Here is a 24217-nt window from a genome sequence, read left to right as displayed (position 1 = left end):
ACACCTAAGGTATTCTCTTTAAGTAAACACTATAACTCTGGTTAAACAAAATAAGATGGTGTTATTCCCATGATTTGTTCAAATAAATGAAAATTAAAAAAACAAATTGAGAAAATGGTGCAAGACTCTAAGAAATCTCCAATAACGTCAAGCCTTGGATTATTTATAACAGAAGACACCAAATTAATGATTAAGTTCAAAGGAAGTATACCCCTTTTCTCATTCAAATTTGGTCAAGAAGAAAAGCTGATGACTTCAAAAATAGAATCATCTGCGTCCAGTATAGAATAGAAGGACCTAAAATTAATCAACAAGTACTAAAATTTGATAATCATTCCGACCACAATTCCATCAAGATCTATTCATGATATTTTTATTTTTCAGAAAATTTAAACGTACTCCCAATTTTTTTTTTATGTCTCTCTTAATGTAGCCAAATGTCTTGCCATATAATTAGTGATACACATCAATGGACTAAGATTACCACCGTCCCTGTCTACTGTCGAGCGAAACAAATTTCGAGTTCTTTAAAAAACTTAGGCATCTTTTTCATATGCTTTGAGATAATTAAATGTGATTAATTCAGAAAAATAGTTTTTGTAACTTAAGCCTTTTATATTTTTAAACTTCTCATAAAATTCAAACATGTCTTCGAATTGTTTTGCATTTTCTTGAAAAAGAAAAGAAAATGTAAGCATATGCAAAAGTGCATTAATTTATTTTCGTTAGATATTTTGAACGAATTTAAATAATGAATATGACATTTTTCAATATAAGTATATATAGCCAAAAGGTGCCGAAGATACTTACACATACGTGGATTAACTTATGCATACATATTAAGATGGTTCAATCAAATTTCACAAGTTACTTATCTAAATTTTTGTTTTGACATCTAAGCGAATGTATCAATCAGATTTCAGCATTTAGCTTATATATATCGAATTCAACGATCGATATGATATAGTCTACTATCAAGCATATTTATTTTTATTATATATACGATTTTAAGAACATGTGTGTATACACTCAATATATAGTTATGAAATTTTTAGTAATCTTAAATTTGAAAAAAAAAATCAGTTATACACTCAATCTATTGAAATGTTAGTTTTGAAAATTTTTCGAAACTGTAACCAAATCCCCAAAAAAAATAAAAACAATTTACTTCGGAAACATGATTTATGAGAAATTAATAAGCTATATAGTCATCTCCCTATATCTAAGGAAGGCATGTTTCTGAGAATTCGTTTTTAAACCTGAAATTACATTGTCTCGAAGCTAAGTCGGTTATGTCATAAATATGCCAACAATTGAGGCTGTTTCTGTAAAATTTTTACATACTTCCCTTTTCAATATTATGAAGCTATGTTGTAACGTATAACTGATATTTCTAATCTGATCTTGAACTCTTTCTCTTCACTTTTATGAAGCTATATGTGTTATTGCATTTTCAATTTTATGAAGCTATCTTATAACTGATGCTCATAATCTCATCATCAAATTTCTCCCTCTCTCTCTCTCTCTCTCTCTTCCTGTTTCTTCTGCAACAACCATGCTGGAAGCTGTTCAGCTCCCACCTTTTATTAAATAAAACATACTTACAAATAAAAAAATTCAGCGATACATCTATGGCCCAAATAACACGGGTAGAAACAGGAAACAGAGAGTCTCAATTTTTTTTTATATAAGGGAAGAGTGCACTGGATGCAAGGAAGTCCACTCCAATGAAATCAGTGATCATTGTCAAATTCTCGTGCACCATAAAAAGGTCTCAAAGCTTGCTCTATAGACCATGGGGCGAGGAGCACAGGAAGGCTATGGCCTTCCTTTGGGGTGATAGAAAAAAAAATGAAGGTAAGAAGATAATTTGGATATTAAAAATTATTTGAAAAAAGTCATTAACAGGGTTTGAGAAGGAAAGAGAGCAAATTTTATTATTAAATTCCTTATTTAAAAGTAAGGCTGAAAATGAGACGAATCTAGCTCCTTCCCGGTCATCTCAAATCAACTCGTATATTGTTCAGCTCGAGCTCGAGTCGAGCTATACAAGATCAGCTTGAGCTCAACTGGCTTAAGCTCATTTAAGAACTTGTCATTTGACTTGGTCTCTTTCCTTGGTTTTAAGTTTAGAAATTACAAAAAACGGGTAACCTAGATTAAACAAGCTTACTTGAATTTTATCAGTCCGATTCATATAACTCACTTGACTTATTTATAAGCTCAAGTTGACTTGACTCATCGTACAACCCTACTTAAAAGATAAAAATTATAAATAAATAGTGCATTAAAAATGTGATTAAATACAGATCTCACACGCATGAATTACGAAAGAAGCTCAAGAAATTGACTTTTTAAATAAGAATCCACAAATTTTTCATGTCAGGCAAGCAAAAAGTAAACTGAAAATAAAGGCCTTAAAAGGATTAGTATAGCTGGTCGAGCAGAAACGCGGCAATTTCCTTTGAGTGGTAGGTCCCCAAGCCCATATATGCAGCGTCAACCTAATAGGCACTGGAAAAGGGAAAGGGGTGTTCCTCCTTTTGAGGATGTGAGTGATAAATTTTTCCACCGGATAAGGTCAAGAGGAAGGCCTTGTGACAGGGAAAGGACTCACGATAAGGCATGTCAAAGGACCTTTTGGGCACGATTCAAACACAGCCCAAAATAAAAAATAATAATAATAAATAATAAGGGCGACAAACTAAGACTATGCTGGTAATTAATACAAGGGATTGAAAAGAATAACTATGGTTTTATTTTACTAAATATTTTAAAATATCTATTAATTAATTTATTAAACGAAAAATAAAAAACCAACCCGATACGAGCCAATACCGAGTCGCTTACCCATAATAACGACAATCAAGGAAGAGAAGGGAAAAAAGGAACGAGAGTTAGGCCTGAGCAAAAAGCTGATGCTAGAACTAACCATTTTGTCATCGTTTCTTGGTGAGGTGACAGTACGAAGGCCTCATTGAAGCAAGCCAGTGCCATTGTCACATGCAACGTACTATATAGACGTCCCCCCCACTGATCCCCACTTATAAATAATGCCCTTAGACTGAGATTTAGCAAACACGGCTTCTCAGAGCTAACACTGGTCACAAGTTCACTATCCGTAGAAGGCGCCTCACCGGGAAAATGCTCACTAAATTGGGGAGTTGCTGCTTCCTGCTACGTGCAGCAGCAGAAGGGTACGGTGATGGAGATGGCGGCAACGTCCGGGCAGGTTTCAAAAAGATGGCCGGTCTCCAAAGGATTCCCGGCGACGTGAAGAAGGGCCACTTTGCCGTGCTCGCCTTCAATGGCAGCGAGCCCCAGAGATTGGTGCTGCCACTGGGATGCCTTGCAGATCCTGCTTTTCTGAAGCTGCTGGACAAGGCCAGAGATGAGTATGGCTTCGAGCAAAAGGGGATTCTTACTTTGCCTTGCCACATAAATGAGCTCCAGGACATCTTTCATGGCCAACTCGATCAAAGGAGTGGGTCTGCGGTCGAGTGAAAGGGGCAAGGTGGAATTGCTGGTCGTGGGTTTGGGTGGCAGCCAATTGGCTCCAATATTAAATTTTCTTCTCTCAATAGTAGGAGAAGGCCGGGGAAGAGTGAGAAATAGATCCACCAATGTTGTTATTAATTGTTGTAAGTTGTTAGTATCTAAAAATTTGTTACATAGACAGATAATGGTAGAGGTATATCAGATTTTCACTTTTGTTATTCCTGACATCCCGACTTCCGAATTTGCCTGATGGGTATTAAAAATTCAACGAAGAAAATAGTAAGCCCAAAAGTCAAAATTGTGTGAACAATTAGTTGTCTGAATATGGTTTCCCTTATCTGTGTGTGTGTCTGCGTTGATATGGATGATCCCCAAGATTTGAAAGGTGGTTTGTTTCTTTTGTTGTTTTCGTGCGTGGTAACTACTTTCTTGTGCGGTGTTTGTTACTTGTTCAGCGAATTGATTGTCGTTTTCTTCTCAAGATAAATGTTCGGTGGTCAAGAATATGAAGAGATAGAGCGCATTAATGAGACCCAGGCATCCTCTAGAGGATATGCCCCTAAAAATCAGTTCATGACCGGTGCTCACTGAACAAAGTACAAGCTTGCAATACAAAAAAAAAAAAGGTAAGGTTGTGCAAGAGGAAGATCTTGCTGTACTTGTGCAGAAAAAATGGACAGCTTTCTCCTTCCTTAGGGGATGGATGTCGGCAGATGTTCTTTCCAATAGTCACAATGATTATTTGAAAATTTGCAAAAAAGGTGATCCACAAGGGGTCGTTTGGAAGCAAAAACATTATGTGAGTGTTACATGAACCTACTCCAAACATGAAAGCATATTCATGGCATGAATCTGCCTCAACTTTTTGGGCAGATTCATATTATTGTATTCACAAAGAGTTCCTATTGCCAAATACAACTAAAGGAGAACATGCTCATATAGGCCAGGTCTTGTTAGAAGAGATGTCGATCAAATTGGAAAGGATAAACAAGAAAGGTTGAATGGTGGACTTGACAAAGATGTCCCTCTAGTTGATAAAGTCAATATTCTCACCAAAGGAAGTTTCATAAAATCTCAAGGCAATTAATTTGAATGTAATGAAGGCAAAATTTTTTTGTCAAAATCCCTTGAATCAATAGCTTATTTGTATAAAAAGGCAATTCACTTTCATGTTAATTTGTTGAGAGAGTGAGCATCCGTGGATGTAGGTTCAAAAGAACAAAATGACTTTAAAATTTTTTGTCTTTTTCTTTTCACATTCGTACATGGTATCAGAGCATCGAGTCTGATCTATCAACCATGGCTTCCAACATGTCAGGCTCATATAATGAAGGGAGCAGTCAGGTGAGTCTCTCCAACTGCAGTGTCCTCTCATTCTTCTAGGTTTCATCCAATCTCCACCATTATTTGTTGATAAAGCTCAATTCTGAAAATTATCGTTTGTGGGAATCTCAGTTTAAGCTGATACTTGTTGCATATGATTCAATGGGTTTTGTGGATGGAACGAGGAAATGTCCACCAAAATTCATAGAAGGGTGCTCTGAGTTGAACCTTGAATATGTTCAATGGATCAAGCACAATCAAATTCTAGTGAGCTGGTTAATATCTTCAACAAGCAAATCTGTTTATAGTCAAGTGATAGGCCTTGAAACATCTCATCAAGTATGGAAAGCCTTGAAAAACTCCTCTGCCACTCATTATGGTGCCACTCATTATGGAGCTTGAGTCATGCAACTTAAGAGCCAATTACAAGATATCAAGAAGGAATCCAAGACCATCCATGAGTATTTTCATCAAGTTCATGCAATAGCACACCAACTTGCCATAGCATCTAAACATGTTCAAGAAGAAGACCTTGTTATGAAAATCTTGAAAGGTCTATCAAGTGAATATCATGCTTTTTGTATTCTATTGAGAACAACCCAATCCTATATCATTGAATGAATTGCTTGGTCTTGAACTGATACAATAAAGACATCTTGCTGACATAAGTCAAGGAACCAATATCAAACTGCTAAATGTATCAATAAATATGGCTGCCAAAAATAACTGCGAAAACAGCAATAATCGTGGTGATTTTTTTTGTGGCCATAGCAATTGAGGCTGTGGTAGAGGTAGTCAAAACAACTATGACAACAAACCTTGGATCACTTGTCAGATCTGCGAAAAATCAGGGCACTCGGCACGAACACATTACCAACTAGCTTCCTTTGTCAAGAACAATCCTTTACCTACTCCCAAAGCCTATCTTACTGCTCCTCACATGGATGATAGTGGAGACAACAACTGGTATCCTAACTGCAGGGCTTAACATCACCTCACCAATGACCTAAACAGCATATTGTTTCATTCAGAATATCAAGTAGAGGAAAGTGTTCACATTAGAAATGGGACAGGCTTGAAACATTGATCATGTTGGATTCACATTCTTTGATAGATTTGTTATGTATAATATCATTAATGTGCCTCAAATTTCAAAGAATTTATTATCAGTCATAAATTTGTAAATGATGATGATGTATTTTTCGAATTTCACTCATCTCATTGTCATGTGAAGGATTGTGTTACAGGGAAAGTTCTTCTTCAAGGGGAAAGTGAAGAAGGTCCCACAAAATTTCCTTGTTTTCTAATAAACAGGTGCACATATCAAGCATGCAGCCTCTTGAAGTTTGGCACAAGCGGATGGGATGCCCAGGACGTTGTCATGAAGACCCTCACCATGATGGCAGATGCTAGCATTCCCAACCGGTTTTGGTACTATGCATTCAGCTTAGCTATGTTCCTTATGGATCAAATGCCTAAAAAAATTTTAAAAGAAAGAGCCCCATAGAGGTCTTTTTTAGACAAAGACATGATTACAAGTTCTAAAGTTTTTAAGCTACTCTTGTATTCCATGTTTGAGATCTTACCAAACACACAAGTTAGAGACAAATTCTAAAAAGTGTGTCTTCATATGATACTCTCCAAAACATCATGGATACATCTGCCTAAGTTTGAAAGCTAGGAAAATTTTTATTTCTTGCCATGTTATTTTCAATGAAGTTTTTCTTTGAAAGAGATTGCAACGTTCTTCAAATAAAACTGCTCAACTTGACATTGGCATTCAAAATACCATTATTATTCAACTTCCAAGTTTTAATCAGCCTCAAATGAATAAGCCAAAAGATACTTTGAACATCAATAATGGAATTGGAAGAGGGTCTACATCCTTGCCAAATGAGAGCTCAAGTGCAACCCCTATACCAACTGATCAAGTTGCAAACGACGCTCTTTTAACTAGTTCCCCTCATGGCCAAAACCGAGCCCTTAGTAGAACACACCGCATTATCACAATATCCAAAGATGGATTTGTGTTCCCAAAGTTTTCTCTACCACATATTTGACAACACTTTTGACTCTCTGTTTAAAAATAAAAAAAACATGAGTGTAGAAGAAACCTTGAAAGATCAAAACTATCACGAAGCTATGCAAAATGAGATCGGTGCTCTCAAATGAAATCAGACATGGGATCTAGTTCCAAATCATACCAACCAATACATTGTTGGATGCAAATGGATTTTCAAAATAAAGCGATGGGCTGACAGGACTCTTTGAGGTACAAAGCGAGGCTGGTTGCCAAGAGGTATAGTCAACAAGAAGGAATAAACTACTCTGGGACTTTTTGTCGTGTTGTTAAACCCACTGCTATTCGGCTAATATTGTCCCTTACAATTTCAAAGAACTGGTACATTAGGCAACTGGATGTATAAAATGCCTTCATTCATGGATATAATCAGGTGGAGATTTGTATGTATCAACTTCTAGGATTTGAAGACTAGAATCAATATGATTGCAAGCCTAAAAAGGTTCTTTACTAGCTAAAATAGATCCCATGAGCTTGATTTTCAAACTTACCATATTTCTTCAAAAATGGACTTTGTAGGGGCACAAATCGACACTTCTTTATTCATCTAGCAGAAAGGCAAAAACATTGTGGATATTCTTACATATGTGGTTGATATCATTATAACAGAAGATTTCAAAGACTTCACCCACAAACTCATAAACAATCTGGGTAGAAAGTCTGTTCTTAAAGACCTTGGAGATCTACATTATTTTTTTGGGCATTGAAATCACGAGAAATTCATAAGGCATTTGTCTTTTTGAAAGAAAATATATTGGGGGTCTATTGAGCAAAACAAAACTTATGAATGCCAAAGTTACCAACACACCCATGGCAGCCTCTCCTCCTCTCAAGATCAGATCTGGATCACTTCTAAAAACTAAAGTATGTATCACAGTATTGAAGGGGCACTCCAATATGCCACCCTCACTTAGGGGTGGTGTAATCACCCTAAATTTTTCTAAAAGATTATGATGTTTTATCCAAGAGCGAAACTCAAATTTAGGCACAAGATTCAAATCCAAAACACAACTCTTAGATCAAAATTAAATCCAAAATACTACTTTCAGATTCAAAACCCAAGTTCAGATCCAAATCGATCATTTAAGACCCATTTGCCCCTCCTTTTGACAAAAAGTCTCCTTTTAGAGTGTGATTTTAGTCTTTTTGGGTAGATAAGACCAATTTGCCCTTTCTTTTGACAAAAAGTCTCCTTTTAGAGGGTGATTTTAGTCTTTTTAGATGGACAAGACCAATTTACCCTTTCTTTTAACAAAAGTCTCCTTTTAGAGGATGATTTTAGTCTTTTTGGTGTAGACAAAACCAATTTGCTCTTCCTTTTGACAAAAAAATCTCCTTTTAGAAGGTGATTTTAGTCTTTTTAGGTGGACAAGACCAATTTGCCCTTTCTTTTGACAAAAAGTCTCCTTTTACAGGGTGATTTTAGTCTTTTTGGGTGGACAAGACAAATTTTTCATTCTTTTTGACAAAAAAATTCCTTTTACAGGGTGATTTTAGTCTTTTTGGGTGGACATGATTCATTTGCCCTTCTTTTTGACAAAAAGTCTCCTTTTAGAGGGTGATTTTAGTCTTTTTAGGTTAAAAAATTCAAATTTAGGGTTTTGGCTCCAAAATCCTCTATAAATACCCCACACTTCCCCCCTCTTGGGCAAGATTGGCCCTTGAGAGAAACTCTAGTGTATTCTCACTTGAAGAATTAGAGTTTCTCTTGAACTCTCTCTCTCTCTCCCTCTTCCTCTCTTCATTTTCCTCTCCAACTTGGAGCAAGCTACAACCCTCTTGGAGGCATCATCTTGGAGCTTCAAGGGGATATTCAAGTGAAGGTGTTTATCTTCCTTAGGTCATTTCTCATTAGATGTATGTAATCATCATCTCTCTCATTTCTTTTTTTTTTCTCATCTTCATCTCCCCATGGCCAATGGAGATAGCTCTCAACCTCTTTTTAGAGACAAGAGGCTATGCTCAAGTGCACCAAGAGCATGAGAAGATGAGATGATATTTTATTTTATGATTAAATAATGTTCTTTCAAGTATTCTTGTTGTTGTTATTTTTCATTAATATGTTCTTACTATTATGCTATTCTTTTTTCTTGAACATAGTCTTGTCATTGTTTTCATCTTCCCTTCTCATCTTCATCTCCCCATGGCCAAATGAGATAGCACTCAACCTCTTTTTAGAGACAAGAGGCTATGCTCAAGTTCACTGAGAGCATGGAAAGATGAGATAATCTTTCATTTCATGATTGAATCATGTTTTCCCTTTTATTGAATGTAGCATTGTCTTCCTTTCTTCATTTTGTTCTCATCTTTATCTCCCCATGGCCAAAGGAGATAGCACTCAATCTCTTCTTAGAGACAAAAGGCTATGCTCAAGTATACAGGGAAGTACACAGGGACCATGGAAAGATGAGATGATCCTCTATTTCATAGTTATATTATGCCCTCCATCCTACTTGAATCTTTCTCTTCCTATCATCCTCTCTCTCTCTTTCATTCCTTGAATATTGTCCATGTATCACCCATGCATAGTTGTTTGGTTTTCCGTCTATATGTGAATGTATGATGAGAATGAGAGTGTGGCTTGGGGTTCTTCATTTTTATCTTATTATTAATTTTTGAAGTTGGGACTTGTCCAACCCGGAGAAACCTTCACGAATATGTACATGTTAAAAAATGCATTCTCATGTCATTGCGTATAAGTTTCCTTCCTAATCACCTCATTAGGAACCCTAATGAGTGTCTCGTTATATTGTTTGTTTTCTTCCATACCCAATGGTGGAAGAAATATATCTCTTACAACAAACTAAATAATAACATTCTATGTTTATATAAATCATATTTTCCAAAACATTTTCAAAAGCAATCTTCTAACATGGCCTTAGGAACTTAGCTTAGACTCTTGCATGAGTCCAAGCTCCCCTCCTGCCCACATTAAACTTGAAGTTGGTAGTCTTAAGTTATTCATTGATTTCTAATCTCATGAAAGCACGTACGTATATACATATTATATACATCCATGCACACGTGATGATCCCCCCATCTTTCACTTTCTATGCTTTCACTTTCCATTTTACAAATTTTCATATATGCATTGAGAACCTTAGCCTTCCTTTACCGAGGACTCACCCACTTTACCATTGGAGATACCGACTTCATAGAAGGATGCACATATGCTTTACAATTGTGGTTCCTCAAGCATGCGGGACCTCGAACCAGTCTATTGAGAAACACTGATGGATCATTGACAACCTTGGAGCAACACCGTCGTTTGATCGAGCAATTGAATGAAGGAGAGATCATTTAAAATTATTGTGATCGTTGGCAGAGCCTACCCCGATACACTCACCATCATCATGGGCGTACCACACTCTTGGGCCCTTACTTCATAGTTGATTATTGTGTTGATAGATGTATGAGGCAATTCTCTCAAAGGTAGAAGATGGTCTCTGTGCATGCACCAATTGGAGCTATTCCTGAATTCGACCTTAGTTCTCCTCAATGGATGGCATTGTTTGCAGTAGCTCGACAAGAATGGAAGACACGGATATCATACACTTGGTTCGCAGGCCCAGTGGTAAAGAAGGAATATGCTGAGTGGTGGGATGCCAACCGACCACCATCCATCCTTCCCTAAAAGTTTTATGTTGTCAACTCTGTATTCCTTCTGTCATTGTCGTCTTTATTAGTATTTTTCGATGTAACTTTTAAAACTTGTAATGCAATATGAACCTTCATTTTATCATCATTTCCGTCCAATAACTCTATTTTCTTGTGTCATAAGGTGAATACTTGAAAGCCAACAAGATGGTTGAAACTAGATCACAAGCTAAACAGGCTCCTCAGAACGATGCTTCATCTTCTAAATTCCGGCCAGAAACACTTGGCCTCCCAGCAATCGAGCCAGAAGCTTACCATATGTTCTGTTTGTTCATGGAGCGATTTATGAAAGAGCAAGAAGAGAAAAAGGCCTTGACGGTTACTCCAGAGAATGAAAAGGCTGCCAAGCATAAAAGAAAGAAGAAGAAGAACAAGTCCTCTCCTAAAGATCAGGATGAAGATTATTTGAGTTCGGATTCGGCAATTAGTAAGGAAGAAAAACCTGAACTGCTTCCTCTCAAAAAGAAAAAGACAACAAAGAAAAGCAAAAAGGAAAAAGAAATTATGATAGAAAGCAGCTCACCTAGTCCTATCACCACTGAAAGTTCAGAAGAGATGCCCAAAAGGAAGAGAAAGTCTACCAAGAAAGGCAAAAAGACCAAGAAGTACATCCCAAGCAGTAGCTCAGACAGTGAGAGTTCTGAAGAAAAAGTAAAGGAGATCAAGGGCAAGAAGAAAAACACCAAGCCAGAATTGGTCGAATCAAGTGGTGATGAAAGTCCGACTAAGCGCAGATTCTATGAAATGGAGAAAAGAATGAACAATCTTGAGCTTAGGGGGAAGGGGAAACGTTCATATTCATGTGAGGACTACTACCTTGGCATTGAAGGGGACAAAGACATGAAAGGCCTACCCAGAGAATTCATCAGATATGATGAAACCACTTGCCCACATGTTCATCTTTCAACATTTTTCAATGATTGCTACAAAATTTGGACAAATAATAGAGCTTTGTTTCGATATTTTCCAAGAAGTCATGAAGGCATTGCCACACAATGGTACAAAGAAAATGTCAATCTAATCGAGCTGAAGGAGTTTGACAAATTGATTAATATGTTTGTTGAAAGATTTGAACGAAAATGCCCCCATGGCTCCAACCCTCAGTACCATTTGCAGTGTTCATTAGAAACAGAGAGAAAAAGCTCGAGAATTCATCCAAAAATGGAGAATTCAATGCAATAAGATGAATGAGCCCATTTCTGAGACACAAGCTTTGAAAAGTCTCATCCGCAATGCCCCGATCAAAACCTTTGCTGAGTTTATTGTACAAGTAAACTCAATAGAAGAAGGGATTGAGGAAGGAGATTTTGATGGAATTATTGCTCCTAAGTACAAAGAAGATGGAAAGAAATGAGGAAGGACACAGCTGCCTGGACACTTCATAGCCAATGCTGACATTAGAAAGGACCATGGCAATAACTACAAGCATGACAAGGAAGTCAGTTTCAAGAAGAACACGCAGTTTCTCAAAGGCGACGATGAAAGGAAAAACAAACACCCAGCCAGTCTCGGGAGAAGATCCTGGAATACCTTCTCGCCAAAGGAACTATCGTCTTGCCAAAAGTATCAAAGCCTCCAAAAATGATGGGAGGAAATAAAAAAAAATTGTGCAAGTTTCATCGTGCCCCTGGTCATGACACTGAGGATTGTTTTGTTCTCAAAAATATTATTCAAACTTCATCAACAAAGATCTCAAGATTTGTGATGATAGCACCCTTGAGATACTAAGGAATCCATTCCCTGACCATGGAAAGGCGGCAGTGGCCATGATCACTACACGCACTCGTACCATCCAGAAGAGCACATTCGACCTTATATTAGGAGTAGTTCACACAAAGTCATGGTGGTAGACGAAGGTAAGGAACCTCTGGATTTCATTGCTATGATGAATGGCATGACAAAAAGTTTGCCCAAGAAACTTCCCATGATTCCGAAGACTTTTATCTTACAAGGTGACGAATCATCAGATGACTCCTCAGATGAAGATCCATGCTATTTGGACGTTCTCCCCTTGGAAGAGCGTATGGATGAGGGAGACTCTGTTCAAGCTTCTAAAAATCAGTTAGTTACCTTCTCAGAAAAAGACCTCTCAAAATGGAGATATTTCCATGAAGATGCTCTTTACATCGTTGTTCAGGTCAATGGGATGACGGTGCCACATGTTTTGATTGATGGAGGAAGTGGTATGAATATTTGTCCTGATCTCACGGTTAAAACATTGGGGTTTCGTGAAAACAAATATCGCTCAAATGATATCAAGATCTACAGATATGATGGCCGAAGCATGAACAGCAAAGGTACTCTCGATATGAATGTGACCATCGAAAATACAGCAATCACATTGTGTTCCATGTGGTAGATGTGCCACCATCATATAACTTACTTTTAGGACGACCCTGGGTCCACCAAATACGAGGAGTCACATCCACTCTTTATCAATGCCTCAAATGGAATTTTGGCACATCAGTCATCACCATACATGCTGAGGATCCAACCGAAAGGGTAGTGCAACCAATGCTCCCTAACCCAATTGATCCAGTGAATGTACCTATCATAAGAACAACAAAGGGTGGACCTTTGGAAGAATGGATGCAGAACATAAAGATAGGCGAATCATCTGAAAGTGCCCATATTGTTTTGAGCAATCATGCAAGTTACCAAGAACATCATTTATGTGTTCATTTCACGAAAAATCCTAAAGGTTTTCAGTTGTTTCTAAATGGCGGCTACCGTCCATTCACTGGCCTCGAAAAAAATGAAGATGGCATCTTGCAGCCGATTAGCATCCCTTTTCAGATGAACATGAGAGGACTGGAATATCATGAAGGAATTTGAAGAAGATCTTAGGGGCTAATAGTATTCACTTTTGTTTCAAATCCTCCCATGAATTTTGTAATTTTAAACATCTTTTTGTCTGGTCTCATGAGAGGACATATTCTATGAACTAAGAACTTTTTTTTATATGCAATGCAAGTAATCTTTTGTTGTCAATTTTAATTTCATCCAACTCTTTCTTTTATCCTTTTTACAAGATGCCAGAACTCAATATGTCTCAGTTTATTCTTTTTCCGCGGAAGTCCCCCCAGAAAGCATTTATCAAATAAGTAGTCGGTGAAAGAGATTCTATGACAATACCCGAGTCAGAATTACCAGAATTCACTCAGATTCAGAAACAAGAACATCCCTCATCTTTGGTTAATGATCCAATTGAAGAGATTAATATTGGAACCAATGAAAATCCTAAAATTCTTCAAATTGGCACCAGTTTGTCAGTAGATGAGAAGAAAAGATTGGTGGACTTTCTTATAAGTAACCAAGAAGCTTTTGCTTGGACTTATGAAGATATGTCAGGTTTAGACCCCCAGTTGGTCAAAGATTGTTTGCCCTTAAATCCTAATTGCAAGCCGATTAAGTAAAATTGCGCAAGCTTGACCCCCGACTAAAAGGCCCTGTAACTAGAGGACCTGCTAAAGGCAAAATTCATTCGTGCCATTGATTACCCCGAATGGTTGGCGAACATCGTGGTGGTCCTTAAGAAAAATGGCAAAGTTAGGTTGTGCATCGACTTTCGAGACTTGAACAAAGCCACACCGAAGTATGATTATCATCTTTCAAACATTGATCTGTTAGTAGACAGCACTACAGGCCATGCAATGTTTTCTTTCATGGATGGATATTCGGGATATAATCAGATCAAATTAGCAGTCAAAGATCAACCTAAGACCGCTTTTACTACACCATAGGACACTTTTTGTTACACGGTAATGCCATTTGGGTTGAAGAATACTAGAGCAACCTATCAAAGAGCCATGGCTGCCATCTTCCATGATCAGATGCATAAAATCATGGATGCGTATATCGATGACATATTGATCAAATCTAAGACGAGAGAAGATCACATTGAAACTTTTGCCCAAGTATTCGAAAGGCTTTTACAGTATAAGCTTCACTTGAATCCTCAAAAATATGTATTTGGGGTTGAGTTAGGCAAGCTCTTGGGTTTCATGGTCAGTAAGAAGGGGACTGAAATGGATCTTACCAAAGCTAAGGCAATAATCGATATGCCACCACTACCCATATCAAAGAGTTGTGAAGCTTGCAAGGATGAATCCAATCCATCAAACGATTCATTTCTAATCTGGCCATGAGATGCGAACCATTCAACCAGCTGCTGAGGAAAGGCGTCAAGTTTGAATGGGGTTTTGAATACCAATAGTCATTCGAAAGGATCAAGAAATGCCTTCTAAATCCGTCAATTCTAAAACCACTAGTGTTGGGTAGACCATTGCTGCTTTACATCACAGTGAATGAGTCAGCATGTGATGGCTTTTTGGCACAATATGAAGAAGAAAGTCGCATCGAGCATGCAATCTACTACATTAGTAAGACTTTTGTCCAGTACGAAAAGAAGTACTCTCCAATAGAGAAAACTTGTCTAGCATTGGTTTGGATGTGTCAGAAGTTGAGACATTATTTATTAGCTTGTGAGGTCAAGATACTCTCCAAGCTAAATCCTCTCAAGTACATCTTGGAACAACCATTCCTTAATCAGCGTATCGCCAAATGGCAAGTTCTATTGATGCAATATGATCTTGAATATGTGTCTCAAAAGTCAATCAAAGGACAAGCAATTGCGGATCAGTTAGTAGACTTTCCTCAGTACGAAGAAATCAGAACAAATGATGAGTTTCCAGATTGACAGGTACTAAGATTGGAAACGGTTCTGATATGGAAGATGTACTTTGATGGATCCAGAAATGTGATGGGAGCAGGCATCAGCATCTTACTCATCACTCCGAAAAACAAAATGATCATATACTCTTTAAAACTTGATTTTCCATGTACCCATAATATGGCTGAATATGAAGCCCTCATACAAGGACTTTGTTCTTTATTGAGCTTTCAAGTGAAAAGAGTGCATGCTTTTGGTGACTCTCAGCTTATTATAAACCAAGTGAATGGAGAATAGCAAGTCAAAGACGAAAAGTTGGTACCATATCAAGAAATCTCTACCTCTTTAATCTGTCAATTTGAAGAAGTACAATTGGCTCATGTAAAGAGAGAAGGTAACCCTATTATGGATGGCCTCGCAAGCTTAGGATCCACCATCACTTTTCGAACCAATGAAGCAATCCGTTCTTTTGAGATTGGAAAATTAGAACACCCTGCGTTTGAAACGATGGCCCATGTTCATCACATCCAAGGGGGGAATATGCCTTGGTACCATGACATCAAAAAGTACATTGAAAGCAGAGAATTCCTGACTGAAATGCCCAAAAATGAACAAAAGGCAATACAACATATGTCAGCAAGGTACTTTATTCTTGCAGGGGTATTATACAGACGTGGATTTAGCACTGAATACTCTCGGTGCCTTGATGAAGATGAGGCGAAGGAAGTCATCGAAAAATCACATCAAGGAGATTGTGGGGGCCATGTTGTTTACCAAACCCTCACCAAACAAATAATTCGAGCAGGGTATTATTGGCCTACCATGCAAAAAGATTGTCACCAATACTTCAAAAGACGCAAAGAATGCCAACTGCATGCTCCAGTGATCCATGCCCCAGCCTCTCACTTGCATTCTGTGACATCTCCTTGGCCATTTTCAATGTGGGTCTTTAACGTAGTCGGGACCGATATCCCCTGCACCTTCCAATGGTCATAAGTATTTTCTTGCTGCAACAGACTATTTTACCAATGTCACACTCAGAACAGTGGAAGGACATCATGTAGTGTCCTTCATTCACAAAAATCTTCTTTGCAGATTTGGAGTCCCTCATGATATAGTATCTGACAACGGAACTCATTTCAAGAATGAAAAGATTAGGCAATTGTGCAGCAAGTACCACATCACGCACCATTTTTCAGCTCCTTATTACCCCCAAGGCAATAGATAAGCAGAGGTTACCAACAAGATCCTGATCTACATCCTGGAACTGACAGTAGAAACTGGAAGAAATTGGCATGAAAAGATGCATAACGCTCTATGGGCATATCGCACCACTATGAGAACTCCAACAAATGCCATTCCAGCAGAGCTAGTCTATGGAACAGAAGTGGTTCTACCATTACATGTGTTGAAACCTGCTTTGAAGTTCACTTCTCTCATAGAGCTCCCTCTTACTCAATATCAGCAGAAAAGGCTAATGCAGCTCGATTTGCTAGATGAAAAGAGGCTAAAAGCAGCTGAACATGCTGAAGCTTATCGCCAAAGGGTAGCCAGACAATTTGCCAAGTCAGTTATCGAGAGACAGTTCAAAGTGAATGATTCGGTCCTACGATCTGTAGTGTACCTCAGTGGATGACCATGAGGCAAGTGGGCACCAAATTGGGAAGGCCCGTATGTCATTAAGGAAGCTTTGCCCCACAATGCATACCGACTAATCGATGCTGATAGGGTGGAACTTGCCGATCCTGTTAATGCCCTTCACCTCAAGAAATTTCATGCCTAGTTCTCTTGTATTCATTTTCCAATCAATGTCAAACATTTGTGTTTCCACATCGACTATTCAATCTAGATTCTTCCCAGTCGTAAAACATGACAATTACACTGTGGCATTTTTTATTATTATTATCGCTTAGGGCTTGAGAGCAACCCATGCAGGTAAAGGGTTAAACCTGCAATATGAGGGCAACCCATGCAGGCAAAGGGTTAAACCTGCAATGCCAGCCAAAGTAACTCATGCAAGCCAAAGTAACCCACACAGTTAAAGGGTTCAACTTGTGATGCAAGTCAAGGCAACTCATTCACGGGGGTTAAACTTGAATTTGAAATCGGTAAACCCGTAGGGGCTTAAACCAGCAATTTAAGCTCAAACAACCCATTCAGGTAAGGGGTAAAGCTTGAAACATCTCTATGAAAATGTTTTGTTTGAAAAATTTGTGGTGTTTATCTTTGTCACTAAGCACGGCTAACACCGGCTTATTAACAAAGAGGGGCATTTGTAATCACCCCAAACTTTTCTAAAAGATTATGACGTTTTATCCAAGTGCGAAACTCAAATTTAGGCACAAGATTCAAATCCAAAATACAACTTTTAGATCAAAATTAAACCCAAAATACTACTTTCAAATCCAAAACCCAAGTTCAGATCCGAATCGATCATTTAAGACCCATTTGCCCCTCCTTTTGACAAAAAGTCTCCTTTTAGAGTGTGATTTTATTCTTTTCGGGTAGATAAGACTAATTTGCTCTTTCTTTTGACAAAAAGTCTCCTTTTAGAGGGTGATTTTAGTCTTTTTTGAAGGACAAGACCAATTTGCCCTTTTTTTTGACAAAAGTCTCCTTTTAGATGTGATTTTAGTGTTTTTAGGTAGACAAGACCAATTTGCCCTTCTTTTTGACAAAAAAAATCTCCTTTTAGAGGGTGATTTTAGTCTTTTTTGGTGGACAAGACCAATTTGCCCTTTTTTTTACAAAAAGTCTCCTTTTGAAAGGTGATTTTAGTCTTTTTGGGTGCACAAGACCAATTTGTCATTCCTTTTGACAAAAAATCTCCTTTTACAAGGTGATTTTAATCTTTTTGGGTGGACATGACCCATTTGCCCTTCCTTTTGACGAAAAGTCTCCTTTTAGAGGGTGATTTTAGTCTTTTTAGGTCAAAAAATTCAAATTTAAGGTTTTGGCTCCAAAATCCTCTATAAATACGTCACACTTCCCCCCTCTTGGGCAAGATTGGCCCTTGAGAGAAACTCTAGTGTATTCTCACTTGAAGACTTAGAGTTTTTCTTCAGCTCTCTCTCTCTCTCTCTCTCTTCCTCTCTCCATTTTTCTCTCCAACTTGGAGCATGCTAAAACCCTCTTGGAGGCATCATCTTGGAGCTTCAAGAGGATCTTCAAGTGAAGGTGTTTATCTTCCTTAGGTCATTTCTTATTAGAGGTATGTAATCATCATCCCTCTCATTTCTTTTTTTTTTTTTTCATCTTCATCTCTCAATGGTCAATGGAGATAGCACTCAACCTCTTTTTAGAGACAAGAGGCTATGCTCAAGTGCACCGGGAGCATGAGAAGATGAAATTATATTTTATTTTATGATTAAATCATGTTCTTTCAAGTATTCTTGTTGTTGTTATTTTTCATTAATATGTTCTTATTATTATGTCATTCCTTTTTCTTAAACATAGTCTTCCTATTGTTTTCATCTTCCCTTCTCATCTTCATCTCCCATGGCCAAAGGAGATAACACTCAATCTCTTTTTAGAGACAAGAGGCTATGCTCAAGTGCACCGAGGGCATGGAAAGATGAGATAATCTTTCATTTCATGATTGAATCATGTTTTCCCTTTTATAGAATGTAGCATTGTCTTCCTTTCTTCATTTTGTTCTCATCTTTATCTCTGCATGGCCAAAGGAGATAGCACACAATCTCTTCTTAGAGACAAGAGGTTATGCTCAAGTGCACCGAGACCATGGAAAGATGAGATGATCCTTTATTTCATAGTTATATTATGCCCTCCTTCCTACTTAAATCTTTCTCTTCCTATCATCCTCTCTCTCTCTCTCTCTCTCTCTCTTTCATTCCTTGAATATTGTCCATGTATCACCCATGCATAGTTGTTTGGTTTTCCGTCTATATGTGAATGTATGATGAGAATGAGAGTGTGGCTTGGGGTTCTTCATTTTTATCTTATTATTAATTTTTGAGGTTGGGACTTGTCCAACCCGGGGAAACCTTCACGAATATGTAGATGTTAAAAAATGCATTACCATGTCATTGCGTATAAGTTTCCTTCCTAATCACCCCATTAGGAAACCTAATGAGTGTCTCGTTATATTGCTTGTTTTCTTCCATACCCAATGGTGGAAAAAATATATCTCTTACAACAAACTAAATAACAACATTCTATGCTTATATAAATCATATTTTCCAAAACATTTTCAAAAGTAATCTTCTAACATGGCCTTAGGGACTTAACTTAGACTCTTGCATGAGTCCAAGCTCCCCTCCGGCCCACATTAAACTTGAAGTTGGTAGTCTTAAGTTATTCCTTGATTTCTAATCTTGTGAAGGCACGTACGTATATACATATTATATACATCCATGCACACGTGATGATCCCCCATCTTTCTCTCTTTATGCTTTCACTTTCCATTTTACAAATTTTCATATATGCATGAATGTGTATGCATATGTGCTCTATTTCCTCTTTTTCAAATATTTTATTCCTCTTTTCAAGACAAATATCTCCACTTACAAAATTTCTTATACATACTCATATATACGTATGTATATTTTTCTTTTCCTCTAAAACTTCTCTTTTTTCTCTTCAAATTACTACATCTTTTTCTCTTAAGCTTTCATATGTGTATACGTGATGACATGTACACATATATGCATGTCTTTCTGTATCTGTCTCTCTTTCTTTTCATAAGAATGTTTTATCTCTAGTATTCTTTTAATATTCTCCTCTCACGATCTTTCTATTTACCAACTTCATTAAGACCACAAACCAAGTAATGACTAAATATTGAAATCATGCTTGATGGTCTACAATCTCTATCCCTTTTTAAAAACTTTTCCTTCTTATATACAATAATTATGACAACAAAATCTTAGATGTATGTTGTGGTAGGAATGACTTTAGATGAATGTTGTGGTAGGAATGTTTTACATTCTTTCAATCATATAGGATAAATGCATTCATGCATTCTCACCCACTTTATTTCACTTATGATCACAAGCACCTCTCCAAAAGAACTTAAGCAAGATGGGATGGAGCTCTAGCTAGGTGGTAACCGAATTAGAGCAAAATCTCAAACCTACTTAAAGTCTTAAAGAACACTAAAGTGATTTTAAAATAATTTCACAAGCTTTTCAAATGATATTTACTAGTTCCACTTTTTCCTCAAAATATTTCACATTTTCAAGCAACTCTTCAAGAACCTTTTCAAAAGTTTGAAGCATCAAACTTTCAATATTTTCTACACCGCATATAGAATCAAAAAGATATTTAAGTTAAAACGAAATGCATCAATCATAAACATAGCCTTTGGGTTGATTACCTCCATTAAAGGTGCCGGGAACGGTCGATCCTCGTACCGACAGGCGAGTCCCTTTCTTTCCTCTTTCAAAACAAAACCTCATTTTTCTGGAGCACTCCGAAACCAATGAGGTGGGCATCAGGCCGGGCCGGGCCATTTGGGCTTAAAGACTTTGGAACTTTTATAGGCATTGAGGCCATTCCAACACCCTCTAGCCTACATCTTTCTCAGGGTAAATATGCCATTGATCTCTTGTGCCACTTTCACATGGAAGGAGCTAAACTAGTTTCCATGCCTTTACCTACTAATCTCAACCTCAATGCCCCCTCTAATGAAGCTCTTGCTATATAATTCCACTAGGCAGTTGGGGCATTACAATATCTTACTCTTACTCACCTAGACTTGACATTTGTGCACAAGGTTTGCCAATTTATATACAAGTCCACACTTTCTCACTAATTGGCTGTTAAGGACATTTTTTGATATGTTAAACACACTTATGTGAAGGTCTTCTTATCTCAACTTCTTCCATGCAACCTCTACAAGCCTATTCGGATGCTGGTTGGTTCGGTGATATGGATGATCACAAATCCACTAGTAGACATGCTATTTTTCTCAACAAAACCTTAATATCATAGTCAGCTTGGAAGCAAATGGTCGTCCCATGCTACTGTGAAATTCTGTAGCCCACTTATCTCCTCAAAGAACTAAATGTGTCCTAGTAAACACCACTCATTCTTTACTGAGATAATGTTGGAGCCACATATTTATCTTTTAATCCTTTGAGTCATTTTCACACAAAGCATATAGACAATGACGTTCATTTTCTATGACATCACATTCAGAAAAAACAATTTCTAGTTTGTTACATTTCGACTGTTGATCAATTTGCTAAGTTAATGACAAAATCTCTTAGTTCAACTCATTTTTCTATCTTAAATAAATTCAAGGTGTGATGAGCTAAATGACGGATGTTAGGGCACAAGATTCTCTAGCTCTCCAATGACTCCTATAAAATGCATAACAAAATGGATCATTTTAAGTGAAGCCTAGGGAGCAAATAGACTTAACTACAAATTTGCTATTGAAGATAAAGCAAGTGAATGATCATAACAATCAAGATCTACAAAATCAGCCAATAGTAAATGCTTCTATAATGAAAATGTGTATGGTACATAAATAAGAGAGGAACCACTTTCGATGTATTGAGAAACAAATATTGATGAAATAGAAACATGTACAGAAGGGAGAGGAGTTTTTTATCGTGAACATAGACTCACACACTATGAGTTGAACCACATTATATTGGTCTCTTATTTTCTTTCATTTGTTAACATTCTCCGAACACATTTCTTCTATCAAGCATTAAGGATGAAGTTCACTTACCAAAAGTCTCGAACTATATCTTCATGTCAAGCAAGAATATCTGGACCAATATTAGTAACCTTAGCAGCATGGAATCTCAAGGCAGCAGAATAGGAGATGATATTCACAACAAACTCAAAACAAAAACTCATGTGGTCAAATCTGTTAAAGATAGAGAAACAAGTCAAACTGTATCCATTCTTAATGAGGAAACTGTTGTACACAATATATCATGGCATTGATTTTGTGAAACCCTCCTATCTCATGAAAACTTGGTGAGAGATAGTGAGGTATGGTGGACATAGACTTCTAGTTGGACCACGTTAAAATTTTCTCCTTTGTGTGTGTGTTCTTTTACGGTGTCAATGCACCAAAACCTTAATTTGAGGGATTGCTCAGTTTGATTGAGTGTCTATGGGCATTACATATCTAAGCTCTCCTATACTTCCTGATCTTACATACGTGCAATTTTTTTTTTCCGTTAAGCTTACCAAAGACAATTATCTTTTATGGGAAAGTCAGTTCTTGTTGCTCCTTAAAAGTTACAATATGTTGGGCCTTGTGGATGGTTCTAGTCATTGCCTTGATGAATGGATCGAAAATCAATATCGAACAAGGACGTGAACAACTAAATTTGATGAATGGCATTGTTTATATCAATTACTTATAAGTTGGTTGTTGTTGTCCTTGACCCCTTTAGTACATGGTCATATCAATGAGTATGAAACATCATATGAAGTTTGGGAGACATTGAGAATGTATGTCGCATGATCCCCTGCTAACATGCTGTGATTAAGAAACCAACTACAGAACGTGAGAAAAGGAAATGATAGTATATCAGATTACTTGTACAATGCTAAAAATCTTGCCCATCAGTTGATGCTGGCCTCAAAACCGAATGAAGAAGAGGATCATATTTCATATATTTCATATTGTGCATTAAAAGTTGTTATCACTCGCATGGATGCTACATCTCTTGAAGATTTATTTGTGATGCTATTGACGCATGAAGCTCAAATGTAGGTTGATATAGTCATCGACCAGATTGCTACTAACCCTTTTTCAAGCCAATGCAGGTCAATACTTACCAAAACAACTAGAAAAGAGATAAAGGGGAGGTGGAGGCTCAGTTTGACCACACCACCAAAATACTAGATCCACTACATGCCGTTCATGTGGGAATCAAGGGCACATAGAAGCCAATTATTTCAGAACATGCCAAATTTATAGAAAACAAGGACACTAAGGGCACCAAGGATGGTGGTTGGTACCTTGATTTAGGGCAATGCACCATATCACTGTTGACATGAGCAGCATGACAAGTCAAAGTACACACTGAGCAAATGAGCAAGTGAAAATAGGGAACGGATAGGAATTGGCAATATCTATCTCTCTTCTCCTAAATCTAGTTTTCTTATAAATGATGTGCTTGTTGTGCATTATATTACTAAAAGTTTGATGTGAGTGCGTAAATTTAAAAATGACAATAATGTCTTTCTGAGTTTTATCCTAACAAGTCACTACGAGAAATATGAGCTCTAGCTACGGCATGGGAACCGCGCCTAGAGCTCAACGGAATCGGGTCTGTGTTTGTTGGACCCATTCCTATGTAATAACTGATAATAAAGAAGAAGAACAGAAAATTTGACGAGAGAGAACGGGTGGAAGAAAAATGAGGGTTTAGATTCGTGTTCCCCTCCCTGTCCGGCGAAGCTCCGGCGAGTCTCTGGCCTCCCTCCATGCGGTAAGGACGAGTGGAGTAAAAATGAGGGTTTAGATTCGTGTTCCCCTTCCTGCCCGGCGAACCTCCGGCGAATCTCTGGCCTCCCTCCATGGGTAAGGACGAGTGGAGGGTTTAGATTCGTGTTCCCCTTCCTGCCCGGCGAACCTCCGGCGAATCTCTGGCCTCCCTCCATGGGTAAGAACGAGTGGAGTAAAAATGAGGGTTTAGATTCGTGTTCCCCTTCCTGTCCGGCCAAGCTCTGGCCTCCCTCCATGGGTAAGTCTCTCTCTCTCTCTCTGGTGCGGTCGGAGGAAACCCTCGTTCAACCCTTTGCTTTCCCAATCACAAGACTTCGATCGGGCAGAGGAGTTCCTAGTTTTCTTCTCAATCACTCTATCCCTGTCTGGTCGGTTGGAAAAGAGGGCGTCGAAGCCCTCTAGCCGGCAAGCAAGCCCTCTTTCCTTGCCGAAAATGAGGGTTCTGAGGCCCTCTTCTGCGGTAGGAAAGAGTGGTTGAAGCCCTCTATTTCGAGAGAGGGCTTTGAGCCCTCTTCTCTCTCTTGCACATCTTAGGCGAAGATGAAGG

At 37.9% G+C, this 24217-nt stretch overlaps 1 pseudogene; it reads left to right on the top strand.

The window, feature by feature from the left end:
- LOC116265240 (replication protein A 70 kDa DNA-binding subunit A-like) overlaps positions 1 to 3504 on the top strand; it is a 49206-nt pseudogene extending 45702 nt beyond the window's left edge.
- The last annotated feature ends 20713 nt before the right edge of the window (positions 3505 to 24217 follow it).

The sequence above is a fragment of the Nymphaea colorata genome, chromosome 12, assembly GCF_008831285.2.
Source record: "Nymphaea colorata isolate Beijing-Zhang1983 chromosome 12, ASM883128v2, whole genome shotgun sequence".
Lineage (NCBI taxonomy): Eukaryota > Viridiplantae > Streptophyta > Magnoliopsida > Nymphaeales > Nymphaeaceae > Nymphaea > Nymphaea colorata.
The sequence above is the reverse complement of the archived record's forward strand: the minus strand, read 5'-3'. Positions and strand labels throughout refer to the sequence as shown.